The 11,824-nt window shown below is 43.3% G+C and overlaps 1 long non-coding RNA gene across 2 annotated transcripts; it reads left to right on the forward strand.

Annotated features, from left to right (window-relative positions):
- The first annotated feature begins 81 nt into the window (after nucleotides 1-81).
- Nucleotides 82-9,380, forward strand: LOC310704940. Of its 2 annotated transcripts, none has more exons than XR_014525099.1 (3): nucleotides 82-166; nucleotides 7,067-7,242; nucleotides 9,045-9,380. It is a non-coding gene; the product is annotated as an uncharacterized lncRNA (long non-coding RNA). The 2 variants fall into 2 exon arrangements; XR_014525100.1 differs by lacking the exon at nucleotides 82-166 and adding an exon at nucleotides 226-460.
- The last annotated feature ends 2,444 nt before the right edge of the window (nucleotides 9,381-11,824 follow it).

The following is an 11,824-nucleotide window of genomic DNA, read 5'->3' on the forward strand; positions in this document are numbered from 1 at the left end:
TTCGCTCCGCGATGGAGGCGCGGAGATCCTGGGCGGAGATTGGGGCGCGCGGGGCTGGGGGCGGGGCAAGAGTTGCGGTTGGGAGAACTGAAAAGAGAGGCTGGGGGCTGTTTGTGAGGCGTTCTGCCGCGGAAAAAGCGGGCTTGGTGGGGACGCGTGTCTGGAGGTGCAGGTTCACACGTTCAACGCCCCCTTTGGCATTCGGACGCGCATTATACACCGAAAACATTTAGTAATTGAAAGCTTTCATTTTATATGCACTGTAAAGTGTACACACGCCCAATATATACCATCGTGGTTATAATTACTCTTTGTTACCCAGCCTTCACCCCAACGTCCCAGGGCAAGTTACAACAGTTAAAACGTGGTATAAAAAAACAGTTTAAAACGACTTAAAATTACCGGAGGGAAGTGGGTCCTAAAAACACGCATCTGGAGTGTCAAATGAAGTACATGATTTGTAAGGCGCAGTGGTTTATAGAGCGCCGGTCTTAGGATAGTGTCAGCCTATGAGCATATAAAGTTCCATGCTTCAAAATACCAGCTTTGATCGCACTTCAGTGCCTTCACAATATCTCCCTAACCCCTTGCATTTAGAAGTAGTCAACATTATTTTTACTACAGTGGTACCTCGCAAGACGAATGCCTCGCAAGACAAAAAACTCGCTAGACGAAAGGTTTTTCCGTTTTCGAGTTGCCTCGCAAGACGAATTTCCCTATGGGCTTGCTTCGCAAGACGAAAACATCTCGCGACTTTGTTTCCTTTTTCTTAAAACCGTTAAAACAAAGGGTGCTTAGCTTGAACAGCTGCAGTTGCGACTTGACTTCGAGGAGCAACTGTTAGCACGTGGTTTTGCAGCCTTTTCTCAGACTTTGCTCACTTTTGAAGCTTTTCCAAAACTTTTTTTTTTTTTTAATAAAATTTTTATTGGTTTTACAACATTTTTAAGAAAAACAGACAAACACTAAAAATGACAAACATACACGTATAGTTTCAAACATATTTTCATAAACCTCTTTTCTTGGACTTCCCCATACCCCCCCTCTCTGCATCCCAATGTCCATAGTTCAACTAGCAACTCCCAATTGTTACTTTCCAATCTCTATCATCTTAGTCCTCTTTTATAATCTGACCTTATATCCCTGTACCCCTTTGTTTCTGGAAACCACGGCATTTTAGCATTCATTAAGTTTATAGTAGTCCTTAAGATAGCTTTTGAATTTTCTCCATTCTTCTTCTACCGTCTCTTTTCGTTGGTCACGGATTCTGCCTGTCATCTCGGCCAGTGTCATATAGTCCATCACTTTCATCTGCCATTCTTCCAAAGTGGGTAAATCTTGTGTCTTCCAATACTTTGCGATGAGTATTCTTGCTGTGGTTGTGGCATACATGAAAAAAGCTCTATCTTTCTTTGTCACCAATTGACCGACGATGCCCAAGAGAAAGGCCTCTGGTTTTTTAGGAAAGGTACATTTAAGTACCTTTTTCATTTCATTATAGATCATTTCCCAGAAGGCCTTAATCTTCGGGCATGTCCACCAAAGGTGATAAAAGGTACCTTCAGTCTCTTTACATTTCCAACATTTGTTATCGGGCAAATGATAGATTTTTGCCAGCTTGACTGGGGTCATGTACCACCTGTATACCATTTTCATAATGTTTTCCTTTAAGGCATTACATGCCGTAAATTTTATACCGGTGTTCCATAACCATTCCCAGTCAGCTGACATAATGTTATGTCCAACATCCTGAGCCCACTTAATCATAGCCGATTTAACTGTTTCATCCTGTGTGTTCCATTTCAACAACAAGTTATACATTCTAGATAAATTCTTAGTATTGGGTTCTAACAGTTCGGTTTTCCAAAACTTTTCCAGAACTTCTCTTGCATCCATTTGGTAAGTTAAACTTTTAAAACTTTTTTGGGGGGTTTTGGATTTTGGGTTGGGGTGTTTGGGATTCAAGGACTTGGTGTTGTGGGGGGGTTTGCGATAATCTGGGAGCTTGTGCGCCTTTTTTGGGAATTTTTATGATTTTCTGTGACCATTGGGCCAGGTTGTTTTTTTTTTGAAAATTTTTCTGAGTTTGAATTTCTGAGTGCTGGCTGGCTGGGGGAACAGTTGGGGAGGTTTCTGCAGGAATCTGGGAGCTTGTGGGGGTTTTTTGGGAATTTTTATGATTTTCTGTGACCATTGGGCCAGGTTGTTTTTTTTGAAAATTTTTCTGAGTTTGAATTTCTGAGTGCTGGCTGGCTGGAGGAACAGTTGGGGAGGTTTCTGCAGGAATCTGGGAGCTTGTGGGGTTTTTTTGGGGGAATTTTTATGATTTTCTGTGACCATTGGGCAAGGTTGTTTTTTTTCAAATTTTTTTTCCTGAGTTTGAATTTCTGAGTGCTGGCTGGCTGGGGGAACAGTTGGAGAGGTTTCTGCAGGAATCTGGGAGCTTGTGGGGTTTTGGGGGGAATTTTTATGATTTTCTGTGACCATTGGGCAAGGTTGTTTTTTTCAAATTTTTTTTCCTGAGTTTGAATTTCTGAGTGCTGGCTGGCTGGGGGAACAGTTGGAGAGGTTTCTGCAGGAATCTGGGACCATTGAGCCATGTTGTTATTTTTTGAATTTTTTTTTTGTCTGGGTGGGGGAACAGTTGGGGAGGGGTTTGCAGCAGTTGGGGAGGGGCTGGGGGAGCAGTTGGAGAGGGGTTTGCAATTTCTGTGTGGTGGGTGGGTGGTTGTCTGTGGGAACAGTTGAGGTTTTTGAAGGCATTGGTGATTTTTGAAGCTTTTCCAAAACTTATTTTGCAGCCATTTGAGGTTTCTGAAGACTTCGGTGATTGATTGTTGAAGCTTTTCCAGAACTTCTCTTGCATCCATTTGGTAAGTTAAACTTTTAAAATTTCTTGGGGGGTTTTTGGATTTTGGATTGGGGTTTTGGGGATTCAAGGACTTGGTTCTGGGTTTTAATTTCTGTGTGGTGGGTGGCTGGGTGCTTTTGAATTTTTTGGATTTGAAGCACATCACTGATTTCTTTTTCTTTTTCTGAGTTTACGAAGGTAAGAGCTGTGCTGCCATGGGACCCAAGAAGACTGCTGCTGCGGTGGCCGGCGAGAGGAAGAAGGAGAAGGTGACGCTGGAAATGAAGAAGGAGATCATCCGGAAGCACGACGGCGGAATGCGTGTGACGGACATCGCCAGGGAGTACGGGAGGAATCCATCAACCATCGGGACCATCCTGAAGATGAGGGAGAAGATCCTGGCGACTGATGCAGCCAAGGGAGTCACCAGGATCGTGAAGAACCGCCCAGCTGTTCTGGAGGAGGTCGAGAAGTTGCTGCTCATCTGGATAGAAGAGAAGCAGCGTGCAGGGGACACAGTGTCTGAGGCCGTCATTTGTGAGAAGGCCAAGGCCTTGCACGCTGACCTCATCCGGGAACAGCCAGGAACCTCAGGCGAGCCAGAAGTCTTCAAGGCAAGCAGAGGTTGGTTTGAACGGTTCAAGACAAGATCTGGCATCCACAGACAAGATCTGACATCCAAGTGGAAGGAGGTGCAGACTTTTGCAGAGCAGCACCACCCTGAGAAGCATGTGGCACATGACGTTGGGAACATTTTTGATACGAGGGTCATGTCGCCTTTCAGGGAGGTGCTGAAAAGGCGGATGAAGCAGCAGACTATGGACAGGTTCTTGAGCAAGAAGCCAAGAGTGGAAGAGGAGCCTTCTTCGAGTGGTCCCCCAGAGTCTTAGAAAACGTACTGTACACTTTGTTGATTTTTAAATGTTTTTCTGTCATGTTTATAAAGTTAATTTATTTTCCCTTCAATTTTTGAACTGCTCTTTACAGTATGTGTGACTTTAAAGAGCAGTTAATAAACTCTTGTTGTACCAAATTTGGCTTTGTTTGGACTTTTTTTGGCCATAGGAACGCATTAATTGAATTTCAATGCGTTCCTATGGGATTTCGTGATTCGCAAGACAAAAAATTCGCTAGACGACAAAACTTGCGGAACGAATTAATTTCGTCTTGCGGGGCACCACTGTACTGGTAAAACTGTTCCAATAAAAAAATTCATATACGTGTAGGAATAAAGCAACTCCCAAGTATCACAATTCAGCAAGCACAACGATCTGTGGGACTTGTTTTCTTTTTGCATAATAGATGCAATTTCATTTCTCAATGAAATGTTTACCAAAAGAAAAAAATACAGGAAAATATAAGTCTGCCTTGAGTTCCCAGCATGAGGAAAACAAACTATATTGTACAGCATGGGTGGGATGATTTTAGTTTTGTGTGACATACTTTTCAACAATCAAACTTATAAAAGACTTAATCTGGGTAGGCACCTTTTGTTATTGGATAGTGGGTCTGTGCCTTTAAATGGCTAACTGGCAGTCAGAAATTCAGCTGTACATCTTTTATGAGCAGTTCAATTTGACATTGTTAGCTAAGTTTCACAGGAGCTGCAATGTAACCTTGAGGCATTGTCTATGCAAATCATTTTACAGAGAATTTTCTTTTGTTGGTGATCTGGAGTACTTTGTGGATAAGCTAGAGGGCACTGAAGTATACTGTATTTCCATGCTTAGCTGCATAAGGAAGTTGCAGACTCAGAAGGCACTGCATTAAACAACCAATTTTATTGCTGTTTCTTTCCTAATTGAAGAGAGAGAGAGTGTGTGTAACATGTTTACACCTGAAAAGTGTTCTTCATCTTCTTGGAAGGTAGTAGAAGTCTCCATATTGCTTTGGCAAAAGCTGTTGGGACTTCTATGGCTTCCTGCTGTTTCCCCCAATCCTTTTCTCTGAATCTCTGTGGCACCTTAAATGACTAAATAGATTTTTTATGTAGGGCAGTTCTCTTTCTTCTGGCAGGTAACCCTCCCTGAGAAATGTAATCAAGAGACACCAGTTTGTTCTTTCACAACGTTCTTGTAATATATATCTCATTAATGCTGAGGCCTTTAGTGACAATATTTCTTTCCTCTAATAATAGCTCTTCGGAAGTATTTTAGGAATCTGTTTGTCATGCAATTAAGGATGTGCTTTGTTCAGAATAAAAAAAAAGAGGGGGTTGATTGTTTATAGTAGTAAATGTGTGTTTTAAAAGAGGGGGGTGGAGTAGGGACACAGGAAATCAATTCCTCATACGGCATGAATCACTTACATTCTTGGCAACCAAGTTCAAGTTTACAAGAATGCTCAGTTTGATCAACTTCCTTCGAAATATTGTTAGCTGAGAGCACAAAAGTGGTTGGCGAGAACAGAACAGGAGAAAAAAGATACATGCATGGATCTGTGTAGAAGGCTTAACAAATGACAAGGAAGCAGTTAATGTAGTAAATGTTATTGCTCAAAATATGTTGCAAATTTACTATTGAACTAGTGGTCAGGTGAGAGAAGAGGAAAAAAGGTATCCTCCTAAAGCTTTTTTGCATTGCAGAAATGGGAGAAGAAGTGAGAGCTGAAAATCAGATTCACATTTTGAATGTGTTGCCCATTATGATTCTGCTTTCAGGCATTATTTTGCCCATTACTAAGAGGCAAAATGGGACGCGGGTGGCGCTGTGGGTTAAACCACAGAACCTAGGACTTGCCGATCAGAAGGTCGGCGGTTCGAATCCCCGCAGCGGGGTAAGCTCCCGTTGCTCGGTCCCTGCTCCTGCCAACCTAGCAGTTCAAAAGCACCTAAAAGTGCAAGTAGATAAATAGGTACCGCTCCGGCGGAAAGGTAAATGCTGTTTCCATTTCGCCAGAAGATGCTTAGTCCTGCTGGCCACATGACCCAGAAGCTGTATGCTGGCTCCCTCGGCCAATAAAGCGAGATGAGCGCCGCAACCCCAGAGTCGGTCACGACTGGACCTAATGGTCAGGGGTCCCAGACGAGAGTACCTATATATATATATATATATATATATATATATATATATATATATATGTATGTATCATTTTTAAGTATACACTTAGCATGTTTTATGTATATATCTAAAAGGGTAAATGATGAAGCAGTTCCAAATTGTTTGGGCTAGTCAATACCAGCACAGGGACTGTAGCAGTCCCTGTCTTGGTGAACAATCAGTAATGCAACATGAAACTGAGCAAATGAGCAAGAAATAAAGTACAATGGAGCTAAAATACAGTGGTACCTCGGGTTACATACGCTTCAGGTTACAGACTCCGCTAACCCAGAAATAGTACCTCAGGTTAAGAACTTTGCTTCAGGATAGGAACAGAAATCGTGCTCCGGCGGCACGGCAGCAGCGGGAGGCCCCATTAGCTAAAGCGGTGCTTCAGGTTAAGAACAGTTTCGGGTTAAGTACGGACCTCCGGAACAAATTAAGTACTTAACCCGAGGTACCACTGTACCTACTTCCCATAAACACTGATGGTATCTGAAAACTGCACATGACTAACTCAGAAAGAGTGTTGCGTCTTACGTTGCGTTGTACAGCTCGTTGAAAATACCATCTCAGTGTGTGGTGACGGGGGGTTGGGGGGAGCAAATTCCATACCACAGATGATTTTAAAAGGTTTTGAAAACAAAACTGCTAGTAAGGCTCTGGTGGTGGGAACATCCCATGCCTGGAGTTCTGCTAATGAGACATTCCTGTTGAAAGAAAAGTTATTGCATGGTGGTAGAAGACCTGCCTTGTGGGCAGAAGATCCTAAATTCAATCTGCAGGTAAAGCTGGAAGAGACTCAAACCCTGGAGAGCTTCTGCCTGTCACTGAAAGCATTGGTGAGCTTGAGGGACAAATAGGCTGATTCAGTATAAGGCAGCTTCCTATGTTCCTGTGTTTTTTTGTTCCAGAAAGGAGGGATTGCATGTTCTGCTGGTTTCCCCCCAGCTCCTTTGCTCCTTGAAAATCTGCTCTGGAAGGTTTGGGGACCCTCCAGAGAAGCATGAGAGGCAGTGGGTGGGGAGAAGAGATTGGCCAAAAGAATCTGTTGCCTCTACTAGTTGGGATCCGAGGCATATTTTTATAGATTTGGTGTCGCTCCATGTACTGTTTCATTTCCCCCCGTTTCGAAAAAGGATATCATAAAAGCTCTGCATCTCCTTTACATCTGCAGGTGTGGCAGTGGACGTGCTGGACCGTTGTCTTTCCTTGGTAATGGACTGGATGAGAGCCAACAAACTGAAGCTCAGACAGGAGAAGATTGAAGCACTCTTTGTGGGCGGTCATGGACTAGAATGAATGGGAGGTGACCTGCTCTTGATGAGGTTACTCTCCCACAGGAAGGAGCAGGTATGTAGCTTGGAGGTACTTCTGGGTTCATTGCTGTCCTTTGACGGTCACGTGGCCTCGATGGTTGAAGTGCCTTGCATAAGTGGCCCACTATGCCCCTATCTGGCCAGGGGTAGCCTAACTTCTGTTGTCTATTCTCTGGTAATCTCTAAGTTAGATAACTGATATGTGTTGTATCTGGGGCTGCCTTGCGGAATTCAGCAGCATTGGATGTATTTAAATGAATTATAAAATTCTAGAATAGAATAACACAGTAATTCTTTCCTGTATAACAAGGTTGGGAAGGGGTAGAGGAGAAGAGCTTTGCCAGAGCTCTTTGTCCACCATGGAGACCCCCACTATGCTTGTGTGAAATCCTTTGGGCATAGATCTACTGCTGGCATTAACTAGTGTTAAGCCCTGAAACTGGGCATTCCAGCGGTGGGACAGAATCAGCCCTAGATCTGTTTGATCCATGGACGCTGGTTCATTAGGGTATACGGGGCAGTGCCCCACCAGTGTCAAGCTTTTTATTTCTTGCCATTTTGCTGCTGTCAGAGTGAGGCCTTATGGCCACTCTGAGTTAACTGGGTGACCTGCTTTATTTTAGACAGCCCAAATGGACTTGTAATCAGCCAGAAGTGCTGCTGTTGTGTGAGTATTTACTGTTATTTTAATGCTTGTCTTTCTGCCAGCAAATGCCTTAAGTCACTGACAGCAATGCTTTCTTATGTATGTTTACCCATAAACAAGACCCACTGTGTTCAGTGAGGCATACACCCAGGTAAATGTGCCTAGCATTGCAGCCTGAATGAAGCAACTCTAATCTTAAGCTTCCATATAAATCACTCAGAGCACAATTTATTGATCCACACAAAAACATTTTAATATTTTTAACTGTTAATTTTAATTGTTCTCAATAGTTTTTACTGATAATTTTAATATTTATCACAAACCACTTTGAGGCTTTATTACAATCAACAGTATTTAAATTTTGATAATTAATTAAAAGGAGAACTAAGGTGGCAGTTCTGGCTCTTGAAGGCCCCTACAACTAACAAACCAAGCTAAACTCTGGCACCAGCAATAGCTTTGAGCTTAGAAATCTGTCTAATGCAGTAGTTTGCAAACTCCCCCCCACACCCCAGTCCTATTGAAAACTGCTGAAGGTCTTGGCGGACCACTTAGGGTATTTCTGCCCACTGAAGTGATTGTGATACCCTGTGCTATATGCCGTATGATTTTAAACTCTATTTTTTGATGCTTTTATTTTTCTATACTGTATTTTGTAAAGAAATAGAATTCAAATTGTAATACAGTATAAGAAATAAAAGAAGCCATATAGATACCATTAAAAAGGAGTACGACTATAGAATGATGGATGTGTCGTCGCTTGTTTTCAACCACAAATCCACAAGTGTGCCCTGGACCACCTGAATGAACCTTGTGGACCACAATTTGGGAACCCCGGTCTAATGCTTTCACGTACCTCTGCATGGGAGAATAAGGATGCAGTCATGAAATCCTTCCACTGAAAAATATATATCGTCTTTCCACAGCTGTGGTTTTATTTCATCACGAGAGGCGCACATGCATAGAACATAGAAGAGTTGTGGGAGTTCCTTGCCTTATGGTGACATTTCCGTGGAGAAAGGAAGTACACAATAATAAGATTCACTGACTATGTGTGCATATATTAATTCCGGTAAAATAGTAATTGGAAGTCATGCTTCCATTGCTCCTGAAACCCAGGAGAAAAATAATTATTCTGCTGTAAATATTTGGCTGGAGGGTTTTTGTAACAAACCTTAATGTTTTCATAGAAATCAGTGAGTGACTAATGCTTGGGAGCTGACTGAATTCATTCCAAGACCAAGAGTTATGAAACTGTGCTTTGAGCTAGCTTCCTTTCACATTACCACTCTGTCAAGTAGAGCCCTGACCTTTCAGGACCACCCTCTTCAGGAATGGAGGTCATTCCGCCTGCATCCTGTCTCACGAAGGCACACCCCTCCCCCTCCAAGTGCAAGAGAGTTTCTGCTGCAGACGGACTGTGACATTTTGCTTCCCTGTACAGTTTCTGCTATGGATTTTTGTCTGCCAGTGAAAGACAACAGTGGTGAAGCCAACATGGATAAAAACACACACAGCAAAAGCAACACAGTACTGTAACAGCCTTTCACTTGGAAATGCATCATGAGCTACTGAAATAGACGGCAGAGGAGCTGGAAGTGTACCATTAATAGACAAGCTGCATCTTCCTTACTTAGATACTGTGTGGTATGATACTCAACTGAGCACTATTTTTGGGGTTCTCTTCATCTCTATCAGTGTTTCTCTACTAACTTGTGATGCTTTTCTAAAACCCCAAGTCAAGGGGCTGAAATGTGACCTCTCTAAACCAAGTCACACCTCTCACTGGCACTATTTTTCAGCCTCCTTGAGGTTTTTTTGCCCACCTGGACTGTGTTCTCGAACTCTCAATTATGCTTCTTGCCTGAATGGAGGATAGACAGAGGCATCCGAGTGTTTGCAAAACCAGCCTATTGTATAAAGATGAAATTTACATTAGGTGCGCCACCCATTTTGTCTCTGGCCCCACCCATGTGCCCCCCTCAACCCCCACAGAAGGTTGCCCAGAAGGGAAGGTCGCCAACTGTTCACCACCCCTGCTAGGTACATCTGTCAGGTTCCATTTTTAACTCCGTACTCCAGTTTAGGAGGCCTTCTGCCTACCTTGTAAATGCTATAACCAAGGTAAAGGTAAAGGGACCCCTGACCATTAGATCCAGTCGTGACCGACTCTGGGGTTGCGGTGCTCATCTCGCTTTATTGGCTGAGGGAGCCGGCGTACAGCTTCTGGGTCATGTGGCCAGCATGACTAAGCCGCTTCTGGCGAACCAGAGCAGCTCACAGAAACGCCGTTTACCTTCCTGCCGGAGCGGTACCTATTTATCTACTTGCACTTTGACGTGCTTTTGAATTGCTAGGTTGGCAGGAGCAGGGACTGAGCAACGGGAGCTCACCCCATCGCGGAGATTCGAACCGCCGACCTTCTGATCAGCAAGTCCTAGGCTCTGTGGTTTAACACACAGCACCACCCGTGTCCCTTTTATAACCAATGACCCTTCTCCAATTTGGTTTAAACTACTCAGAATCACTATCTGCCCTGAAAATGACCTTTGCCAGCAGGAAACAATCAAAGCATCTCAACTTGCCATGCTACCTTTGGCACTTCCTTGAACACGCTTATCTATCCTCCTGCAATTCAATTCCTTCTCAGACTTACTTCTACAGGAGTAACAAACACGTTTGAACATGTTGCAGGTGGCAGATTTTGGCGGTACCATTAAAAAACACGAATTGCCATATTTATTATAATTATTAACTTCTTTTTACCTCTAGGAAAGGCAGCCACTTGGATTTTCCCCTTCCAGCACAATAATATCTTGTGCCATCTCGTCTTGGAACCACCACACTCACCTGGGTCAATCAGTAACCATGAGTCAGACAAAGGTAAAACAAAGCTTTGTTTTCTGTATGCAGATGTGCCTTGCTTGGAGTGCCTTTCTGTTACACAAGGCTGCTGCTCTGGCCAGAATGCCCTGCCTTGCCAGAGCATAGATAATAAACTGATGCTGAGCTGAAATCCCTGAGTGACTCCTGTTTCCCAAAAATACAGTCCCAACCATGTGATAACTGGGTCTCAAGGGCACACAGCCATTTTAAAGGAAAAAACGTTACTACTACTATGAGATAACTTTTCCGCCTAGTTTTTCAGGTCTTATGATTTTGCTTAAAACCAGTAAATAAAAATTAATAAGTTACTGTGCTGAGAAATATCTACATATCACCCACCTGCTCACTTACCAAGTGAAAGCCCAGGCAGGGTGGGTTGTTTTTTTTCTTCCTTAAAAATTGGAGGGGGACTGCCTCCCCTAATTATCCTAGCTTATTCTGGACTTTCACATCTCTACCTACTCCCTATATTTTTTATAGTCTAGCAACAGATTTTCTATAAAATCTTTATTGAGCTGCTTTTAAGACAGGGATTCAAGACAGGGATGTTGTGGTGCTTCCCGTCCTCTCCCTTTCACACTCTACAAGATAAAGCCATTCAAGAGTTTTAATTAGAGAGCAAACACAGGCTGTCGCTTTCCACTGTGTGACGCACATAAAAACCTATTTGCTTGTTCCAGTCTCACGCGTGCAGAACAGAACAGCCATATGAGAGCTGTTACTGCCTTTCTTAAGGCACTCAGGATATAAATGGTCACAACAGCATCAATAAGCGTGTATGTTAAAATTGGGCCTTCTACCTAAATGAACAAGAGAGGGAGAAGCAAGCTCAATGCAGTGAAAAAATAGTTTTTGAAGGTTTAAGACAGGGATGGGGAACCTCAGGCCTGGAGGGGGGGAATGTCTCCCCCCAGACCTCTCTGCCTGGCCCTTGGCATTCTTCCCGGGCCATGCCCACTCGCTGGCTGACCTTGCATCTCACCCACCTTGAGTGTTTTTGCTTGGCTGGAATATCCTTGAACACTGATAATGACTCTTGCTTGAAGGGAGGATAGAGGGGTGTGTAGAAATTTGCCCACAAGTT

This window comes from Podarcis liolepis (genome assembly GCF_965112155.1).
Source record: "Podarcis liolepis genome assembly, chromosome: 4".
NCBI lineage: Eukaryota > Metazoa > Chordata > Lepidosauria > Squamata > Lacertidae > Podarcis > Podarcis liolepis.